The sequence below is a fragment of the Furipterus horrens genome, unplaced genomic scaffold, assembly GCF_987537825.1.
Source record: "Furipterus horrens unplaced genomic scaffold, mFurHor1.1.pri manual_scaffold_10, whole genome shotgun sequence".
NCBI classification, from domain to species: domain Eukaryota; kingdom Metazoa; phylum Chordata; class Mammalia; order Chiroptera; family Furipteridae; genus Furipterus; species Furipterus horrens.
In genome coordinates this window covers 20,793,961-20,803,753 of record NW_028327180.1, presented here as the reverse complement: position 1 = coordinate 20,803,753, position 9,793 = coordinate 20,793,961, and the positions used below count along the sequence as shown (strand labels likewise).

At 32.5% G+C, this 9,793-nt stretch overlaps 1 pseudogene; it reads left to right on the top strand.

Annotated features, from left to right (window-relative positions):
• Positions 1-7,960: 7,960 nt before the first annotated feature.
• On the top strand, positions 7,961-8,563 carry LOC149999340 (rRNA-processing protein FCF1 homolog pseudogene; annotated as a pseudogene).
• The last annotated feature ends 1,230 nt before the right edge of the window (positions 8,564-9,793 follow it).

Here is a 9,793-nt window from a genome sequence, read left to right as displayed (position 1 = left end):
ATTTTCTCTATTTTCTCATATACAAGTAAAAAAGTTTTGAAAATGTGTTTTTATTATGCAAAAACTTCAAAGCTTTATCATCTGTCTATCACATAAAACACACATTTACAATGAATTAGCCATAATCTTCAAGTAGGTCAGAAGCTCTTGGCTTCAAATTTGACAGTTTTGGAACAATTATTAGTATAAATTTTTTCAACAGTTTTAATTACCAAAACAATATATTTCTAACGTAATGTAATAAATTCATACATTATGAAGATTAATTTGTACTTTTATTAATATTTTGATAGATATTTTTTCTTAGAGTGTATGTGGAAGTTGAGTACAGTAACTTAAAGAGGTTCCACCTTTCCTAAGTGGACTAAATAAGACTTAGAAACTGAGAGAAAAGAAACAACAACTTTGCTGAAAATTCTTATATTTTTTTCTTACATAGAAGAAAAAACTATTTTAATATGCTTATTAAATTAAAATAAGGTATATATTCCTTACATTAGGCTCTTAATTTATAACAAATTCTAAGACATTTTTTCAATGCATAAATACACATACAAATACTATTTTGATATATAGGTTAATATATCCACTTATAATTAATACAATACATGTTGACATACATATTAGTATAACCAAGGTTTATATTTAAAAAATTCTAATTTTTCTGAAATAACAGTTTTCTACTCTTTTTACCAGCCCATTAAGAGCAAGGTACTATTCATTTTTTTTGCAGCAGAGTTGTTTGATGGTAATAGATATATGGAATATATACAACAACAATAGTCTAATTGTCTAGAAAATTTAAGCTTAAAGTACCTCGCTTAAGGGAGAATTCCAGAAACAGAATCACCTTTTCAACTCCCAAGTCCATAGTACCTAGCTCTCCTGAGCTAAGCAGTAACTTGTACTCAAGGACTCCTGATACTCAGGAGATGTTGGCGTCTCTGAATGGCCCCCAGGAAGGAAAAATGGTGTCAGGCTTTCTGCCTGTGACCTGGGGAGTGAGAGCCTGGGGCTCAATGTTGGGAGTTGCAGCTCTCAGACCAGAAAGGGGCAATTCCCAGGAAGCACCACGCTTGTATGAATCACAGGGATTTAAGAGGAAGGCTGACATTGACTTCACTCAGCTTTATCAGGACCTTTTGGCTTCCAAGGAGGCCACATGGAGCTGCAGGGGAAGGGGAAGTGTGTGTGTATTTCTAAAATATTTAAAAATAATAATAATTATATTAATAACATCAATAATTTAACCATATAGCTCTTAATAATCTCTTATATAGTGCTATGACAACTTTGTCTTAGTTTTCTCATTTTACCCAGTCTGGACACTTATCCAGATTGAAATTTGTTTTTAATATTGGTATTTATTTTTAATAATGGTATTTATTTTTATAACTTAGTTTAGCGTTTAAGAAACTTGATCAGAGTTAAAGAATAATGAAAGTGGTGCAGGCGTAATATTAGGCAGCAATCTCATAAAAGGCTGCACTTGCGAGGTGCCAGGTCATTTGTCTGATGCCATCAGTTCTGGGCCAGACAATGAGGGTGATGTCAAGATCACGCAATGACATATTTTTGTTTGTTTGTTTTTAGCTTCCTGTTTATCTTCTTTGAACTTAGGCTGGATCTCAACATTATTTATTTGGGCTATGATGTCCTGTCAGTTTATCTCATCATTTCATCTCTTTCATTTATTCATATGGTCTCTAATATTTACTTGATTGCATTTGTTATGACTTGACAAAGAGTTGATATTTTGTTTGTAATATAGTATTCATTGTAAGGATTTATTTATTTTTTATGTTTTCAATTGCCCTGAAAAATCATGCAGGCCTCTAATTGAGCTTCCTGTGTTAGATTAACATTCAAATAAAATGTTTCAATCATGAATTTCCTTAAACAATAGGAAAACTTGCATTTAGGTTATTTTTTCTTTCCCTAAGGATATATTATACCAGGAAGGTAATCATACGTTACTTTAACATTTTATCCGAATCTATTTTCTGTCATAAACTTTGTATCTTCCAGTTCAGAAGGGAATTATTTTTCCTCTTAAGTCATTTTTGCCCTGTGAGTTGCCATGGTGGTCAGGTTGGCAAAAGCCATTTCAGAGAGATGAAAGCTGGTGTTTGTTTCTCTTTCTTTCCCACGTGACACAGCCACACAGAGCCACAACTACACACACACACCACACACCATGTACACACACTACACATCGAGTACACACACACAACCCAAAAAGCACTAGTAATCTGTAATGATCCAGGGGAATTCTAGATGTAAGTCTTTGGTCCGCTCCTAGGAAGATAACTTCTTTGTTCATCAGCTTTTGTAGAAGGACTACTGAGACTTCTGAGATGTGCACCATGGCCGCATAGGAAGATAAATGCCTCTTTTCCAGAGCTCAGTTAGAAAATCAGTGTTATAATTATTAGCACTCACATAATATCCAGCAGCATTAGAGATATCATTTTTTCCCCTATATTGCAAGTAAAACAGTGTGTAATTGCATATGACTCTGCGTATTATTCTTTACTATCAACTTTGATCTCTAAGCCACAAGTTAAATAATTCAAGATTCGAAGCTCAAGTAACATGAGAGGTAAAAATTAATATATTACTAATTTTTAAATATTTCCAACACAGAAGCTGATGTAAACGAGCTATTTTTACCGTTCTTTCTGCCAATTGTACTGTCTGAAGATTCTGGCCAATGTTTGAAAGCTCTTTTAACTCAGAACTCCCTCAGATGTTCTTTTATGATAAGGAAGAAAAAAAAAGAGAGAAAGCAGAACAGCTCTGTGTTCTGTGGTAATGAAAGAAGGTCAGAAACCATCGCATATAGATGTTTGGAAAAGAGAACTTTTTAGAGAAAAGATAAAGATTATTAGCAACATTGACCTTGCAAGCCAATATAACCATTCCTAAAGCTAAATTGAAGTCTTTATGAAACAAATAACATGTTGACCCTCAAAATAACCTCATCATGACTGCAACAATAATGGAGACATTAGGTAGAGGAGACAAGGGATTTAGTTTTAAATTTTAACAGCAACATCAGACTCTCACAGTAAGCTCTAAGCAGCGTGTCCATTTCTTTTTTTTCTGTATAGTAGGCCTATAAATACTATATTTCCATGTTTGCATCACTATGGTAACCATGTAAATTATCCAAACTGAGATACTTTGAAAGTGACAGGAATGCTATTATTATTTTGAAGCAACAGGAATAAGCTTGGACTGCCTGGGGGAAACAAGGATGTATGGCTGCCCCAAGAATATTCTTGTGCTAGAGAGAATATTTGATTATCATAGAATATGCACTACTATGCACCCTATGGAACCTCAGGAGTAGCTTACAATTATTTGTGATGCAACCTAAAATTAAACCAGTTCAACCTGCAAAATTTGGTCATCATTGAGATTTGTTGCCAGGAGGACAAGTGATTGAATTTCATCCAAGTTTTAATCACAGTGCTTTAAAAGTTGTGTTTAATAGAGAATAATGATATGGTCTAGCATATATTAGAAATGAAGTCTCATGAATTTCAGATATGATATAAAACAGTTGACTAAATGCATATAAGTCTATCAATGGAATATTCCTAGGATGTAGTCCTTGTTTTACGTACCTGCACAACATTATGGAAATTCCAACAGAAGTATATGTATGAATCATCACACAGAAATTCTGTAATGTTTCCATGTTGTAGAATGATGTTTATAATTAACACCTAGTCTAAGACTGGAATCATCACAACTATTAGTACTGAGAAATTCTTTAGGGAAAAAAACTGTTGAAAATGGTATTACAGGGTCCTAATATTTGAGGGGGGGGGATAGTTAATTTTTATGAACCAGGGGTATGGACTTGGGAGTGATTGCTGGGGGAGGGAGATGCTGGGTGGAGGGGAGCAAGGGGGAGAAAATTGGAACGGTTTTAACAATATAATCAATAAAAAACATTAAAAAAAAAAAGAAAATGGTATTACAATACACAGAAGTATGAAGAATTAGGTTACATTTAGTTATTTCCCCAAATTTTCTACCTTAGTTTTTAAGGCTTATTTTATGTGAAATTGTGCTATTTTACTAAAATGTAAATTTCTCCCAAGTTAGCTTATTTGATCTAGGACACCTAGTAAATTCATACATTTACTTTGTGTTTTAATTGAATAAGTTAAAAAAAGCTGAACCAGTTGTATGTAGTGGCCCAATCTGATTAATTCTTTAGACATTCCAAGTCCAATATCAATCTATAGGTTTCATGGGTGAATGAAAAGATTACTGAAATCACAAAGAGGAGACCTGGCTTGGTGCAACAGGTCTCCAACAACTGTGGGTGAATGGTTGAGCCTCCCTGAGCATAGGTTTTCTTACCTATAAAAATTAAAGAACTGGATTAGATTGTACCATAGGTCCTTCAAGCTCTGACATTCTCTGCTTCTGCCCCAGTGATTCAAACCATCAAACCCATGTGGCTGTCACTTGGCCATTTATTTTTTCATGACTATCCTTTTGACTTTGTAAGTATTGTACTTATATATCATAGAATGGCTTTAATTGGAATGCATCAAAAATTAACTGTAGTTAAAGGAAGGATTGTAGGAAAATTTTTGGTTTAGAGTTTTGATCTATAAGGAGTGTACCTTTCTCATAGTTTCCCTCTAAATATCTTCATGTTGGTAATCAGCTGCTCATAGTGGCATTCTCTAAGTAGTGTGTTTCAGCTGCATTTTAATTTCACTTTTACTTGAAAAAATAATCCCAGTAGGTTCATAGGGAGTCTCTTTCTGAAAAGGCATGGAATAGATTTCTCTCTGTGTGTGTGTGTGTGTGTGTGTGTGCATGTGTGTGTGTGTGTGTGTGTGTTTCCTTTTCAAAGGTATCTCTGCCAGCTACAAGTGGGATTCCATATGTTGTGTGGTATTTAAAGAGAAATTGCCCTTGATTTTATTTTTCACACCTCAACTACCCTATTTCAGATGTTCCAAAGAATACCTTCCTAAAAATGAGCTGCAAAATAGAATATAAAATTATTTTGGCACCATTTACAGAAGAAAAAATGGATAGTATTTACTAACATATTATCACACCATCACATATAAAAAGGAGGCTAGTAACTGCTAGTTACTAGAGTACCATTTAAAGCAATTGAGTGAACAGAAATGTTTCTTTCATCTCTTTCTCTTGCTTGGAATGACTACCATATGGAATAGTTACACCTGCTTGTCTGCTTTCCAAAACCTAGATTTTTCTTTGTAGTATTTACAATTATAATAGTAATTTACAAGTTACGATAGATAGTCATTTACAATTATAAACACATGCAATCTTGGTTTTGTGATGACACATTTGAACATAATTTTAGCATTGTCCCCTCCATAATAATTCTAACATAACTCCCGTTATTCATGATGCCATAGAGAATAAGCTGTGTAGGCACTAACTAAGTGCCTACTGACAGGGGCTGCCCATAGCAGGACTGCTTGTGGGTGCAAGTTCAGATGCCTGGAGCATTTTTAAAATCAGATTCTACCACTTCAGGTTACTAATTGGTCACTCTCCAGAGCCTTCAATATAGTAAATATTAATAAACTCTCTGACACAGAGAAAATGAGAAATTGCCCTAAAAATAGATATACTCTTAGTGTGAATGTAAATTTTACATATATCTCTCCTTTTTTAAATAAGTGCTTTCTAGACTGAGTTCTAATAACTTGATCCATTAAAAATCTATCATTTCCTGCCAAACAACTATATATATATATATATATATATATGTATATATATATATATATATATATTCAGTTGTCACTATTTTTACAGTACTAATGGAAAAGATTATACCCATGATGTAGTATTCTGTGTATCATATTCTAAGACCATTTTTTTCTGGAAACTTTGGCACAACAGAATGTACATATTAATGCCATGTTGTCTGAGGCTTACTGGTGTCTCAGCAAAAAGTAGTGAATATCATTTCTAAATATGCCGAATTGAATTAGGTGCTCAGGATGTTATAGCATATATTTTCAAAGCATCTTATTTTTAAACCCAGAGAATGATGTGCAAACTTTGGAAGTGTTTATCTATGCCTAAAGCAAAAACATAAATATACATTTTTTTACCAGCTGAAATTTAATCATTCAGTCACGACTTATTATGTTAAGAAATAAAGAATAGTCCAGGAGGTGTCTTAAAGTCTCACATTTGCTCTTTCGATTTTTAAGTCTGAATTAAACATAAAGGTTATGTCCTATGGTGTGATGAAAACACAGTTCTGTATGTAGGATTATTACAAAGCAATGCTGACACCTACAGAGAATGTATGTAAATATCTAAGTTTAATTGGTATATATACATACATATCATTGACTAGTATAAATACTTTAAATCCCAGCTATCTTAATATGCAAAAACAAGACAACTTAAATTTGATGTGCTATATTTAAAAAGAATATTTAATTTATGATAAAAGTATCCTTTATTGCTTTTTTAATAAACTTTATTCTTGTAACATTATCATTAGTGTCAAATCCAAACGACTTGATTATTTTAATAGCCAAGGGTGGAGCCTATCTTACCAGGAAGAATTAGTCAATAAAATGGTGTGGACTTCTCTGCTGATGTCAACTGATGACATGTTTGAAAGATATTCACAGTGAAAAACAAACATGTTTATTTTTCTCCTTTTGTATTTGAGTAGTGTGTCTAGTAAGAAAGGAGAGCTATCTTTCTTTTTTTCTGAGAAGGCTAAGATAGTGTGCTCCCAAATATATTACTAGAGGCTAAGGAGAAGCATGCCCTTTTAAATATTTTCTCTATTGGCTCTTCTCCTGAAATTAAAGCATAATGTTAACTTGGTCCAATGAATGCTTTTTTAGTAAGCAAAATTCACTAGCCTCTTTAATGAGCATTAGTCAAAGGAAGGCAAAAACCATATCAATAATTAAACTAGTACTTGTATTCTTAGTGGTCATGAGAAGAAATCAGGCTTCCACAAATATGAACAGAGTCCACTGATTCCAATTTAAAGCTCAATATCCTACCAGCTATAGTGATAGAAAATATCCTATTGATTTGCAATAAAAATTCCTAAGAATAATTTTAATAATAAAAGTTCAGTAGCTTTATGAAGAAAAAGTATAAAGTTTACTGAAAGACAATAAAGCTGACTTAAATGAGTATAAGAAACATGCTCCTAAGTAAAACCATAGATTAGTATAGAGTTGTCCATTATCTTCTAATTAATTTGTAAATTTTACATAGTTCCAAAAAAAGTCTTCATTGGAGATTTATTTGCTAAAATTTGTTAGAAGTTGTATAAGGGTTTTCCAGAGAAATAATCAATATATATTTGTTCTGGGTAAGGTAATTTGCCTTATTCAATCTACCAATTCAAATGTTAATCTCATCCAGAAATACAACCCAGAATAGTGTTTATCCCAATATCTGGGCACCCCATGGCCCAATCAACAAAATTAGCAATCACGGGTGTTAAAGGACAAAATTATCTAAGAGCATTTTGAACAAGAATACTATTAAGAGAACAGTGCTAGCAAATAATTATATGCCTAATAAGATGTATATTTCATAATATATACTACATGCCATATTAAATGTATATAATATGAAGCCAAAATAATTAGAACAATGTAAACCTAGTACTGTCTAGACAGATACTTCAAAAGAACAAAATGTATAGTTTATGAGTATCTAATATCACAAATCATTGTGAAAGGAAGAATTAGTCAATAAAATGGTGTTAGGAAAATTAATATTCCATTTTATTAAATTAAAAAATTTAGATTAAAATACAGAAAATAAATTGCATATATCATCTGATCTTTAGATATGAATAAAGCGATTAGAAACTACAATAAAATCACAAAGTAAAGAGTGGTTGAATTAAGACCACAAAAATTAGAAATTTCTGAAACAAGAGTGGGGCATGAACATGGGGAAGCAAAAGAAAACAAGGGAATATGAGACCATGAAGTGAATGCTTAGTCTGAGAGATCAGAGGCTTAAAGAAAAGGATAGATTGAAACCTAAAAAGAAAGAAAAGGAAGTTCCTAGTGCATTCAAGGAAAGAGCAATCCCCCAATACTCTTCCTGCTTATTCTTCCAATATAACACATATCTGGGCCCACCTTACCACATCTTGGTTGATACCAACTTTATCAACTTTTCCACGAAGGCTAAACTGGACGTAGTGCAGTTGATGGTGGACTGTCTCTATGCTAAGTGTACTTCTTGTATAACTGACTGTGTAATGGCTGAAATTGAGAAATTGGGGCAGAAGTATCGAGTGGCTCTGAGGATCTCCAAGGATGAGGATCCAAGATTTGAACAATTACCGGGCACACATAAAGGAACCTATGCAGATGATTGTTTAGTACAAAGAGTAACACAGCACTAGTGTTACATTGTGGCTACAGTTGACCTGGACCTTAAACGAAGAATCAGGAAGATCCCTGGAGTTCCCATCATGTATATTTCTAACTATAGGTACAACATTGAGGGGATGCCAGACGATTATGGAGTGCCTCAATTTTAATACTTAAAAGAGAGTTCCTCTGCTTTCCTTCAACTAATTTTCTCTGTTGTCAATTTATTAAACATGTTACACAATGACTTACAATTGCTCCATTCACCCATATGAGCTGAGTATGGTTAAATACACTCACTTCTTGATGTTGTTTTGAAAATGATATTTTGTATCATTTTAATATTTGTTACATCTTTTTATAAATTCGATGATTGCTCACAAAAAAATTAGAAGTTTCTGTTTCACAAATATGTCATGTGAATTACAAAAGACAATGACAAATGAGAAAAATATTAACAGTGATTATGCAGAAAAAGAAAAATATTGCAAATCTAAAGAGTTCAATTGAAAACTAGGCAAGGGTTATAAAAGGTTATTCCCAAGAAAGCTAATACAAATGTTTAATACATATAAGAAAAAATTGTTTAACATCATTAGTAATCAATCAAATAAATTCTAGTTAATGTGATAGTACTTTTGTACATTAGAATTGTCAAAGATTAAAAGTAAATTATATTCACTATTGAGTAGGTGTCTGGTGGGACTACACACTCCTTTACTGCTGATAGAATATTAACATGATAAAAACCTCCTGTTCGATTCCCAGTCAGGGCACGTGACTAGGTTGTACGTCAGGTCCCCAGTTGGGGGCGTGACTGAGAAGCAACCACACAGTGATGATTCTCTCCCTCTCTTTCTCCTTTCCCCTCTCTCTAAAAATAAATAAATAAATAAATAAATACAAATAAATAAATAATTATAAAGAAAATAAATAAATAAAAAATAAAACCCCAAAACATTTTCTCCATTAAAAGAAAAAACCTCCTGTAAAGATTATATATAATATGAGTTTAAATAATGATCATACATTTAAAAATTAATTTTACTACGTACATGTATTCTTATTGAATTATGCTAAGGAATTTTATTACAAATAATAACAAAAGTACAAGTAAGAATGTTTATTGAAGCACCACAAAATTGGGAAGAGTCTTAATGTCTAACAACTGGAAATGGCAAGAACGATTTTGCTGTTTCCATATGGTAGAATATTAAGAAAATGTTCTCAAATAAATTTTAATATGTAAGACAGAAAATTCATTGAGAAGAATTGTTTCTTCACACGGAACTTCTCATAGTTGTTCTTTTCACCTTTCAGATTGCACCTATCCCATACCAGCATATATTTTGCTCATTCGTTTTGTATTTTACTTCATCTTCTAATTTTGAGTTATTTTT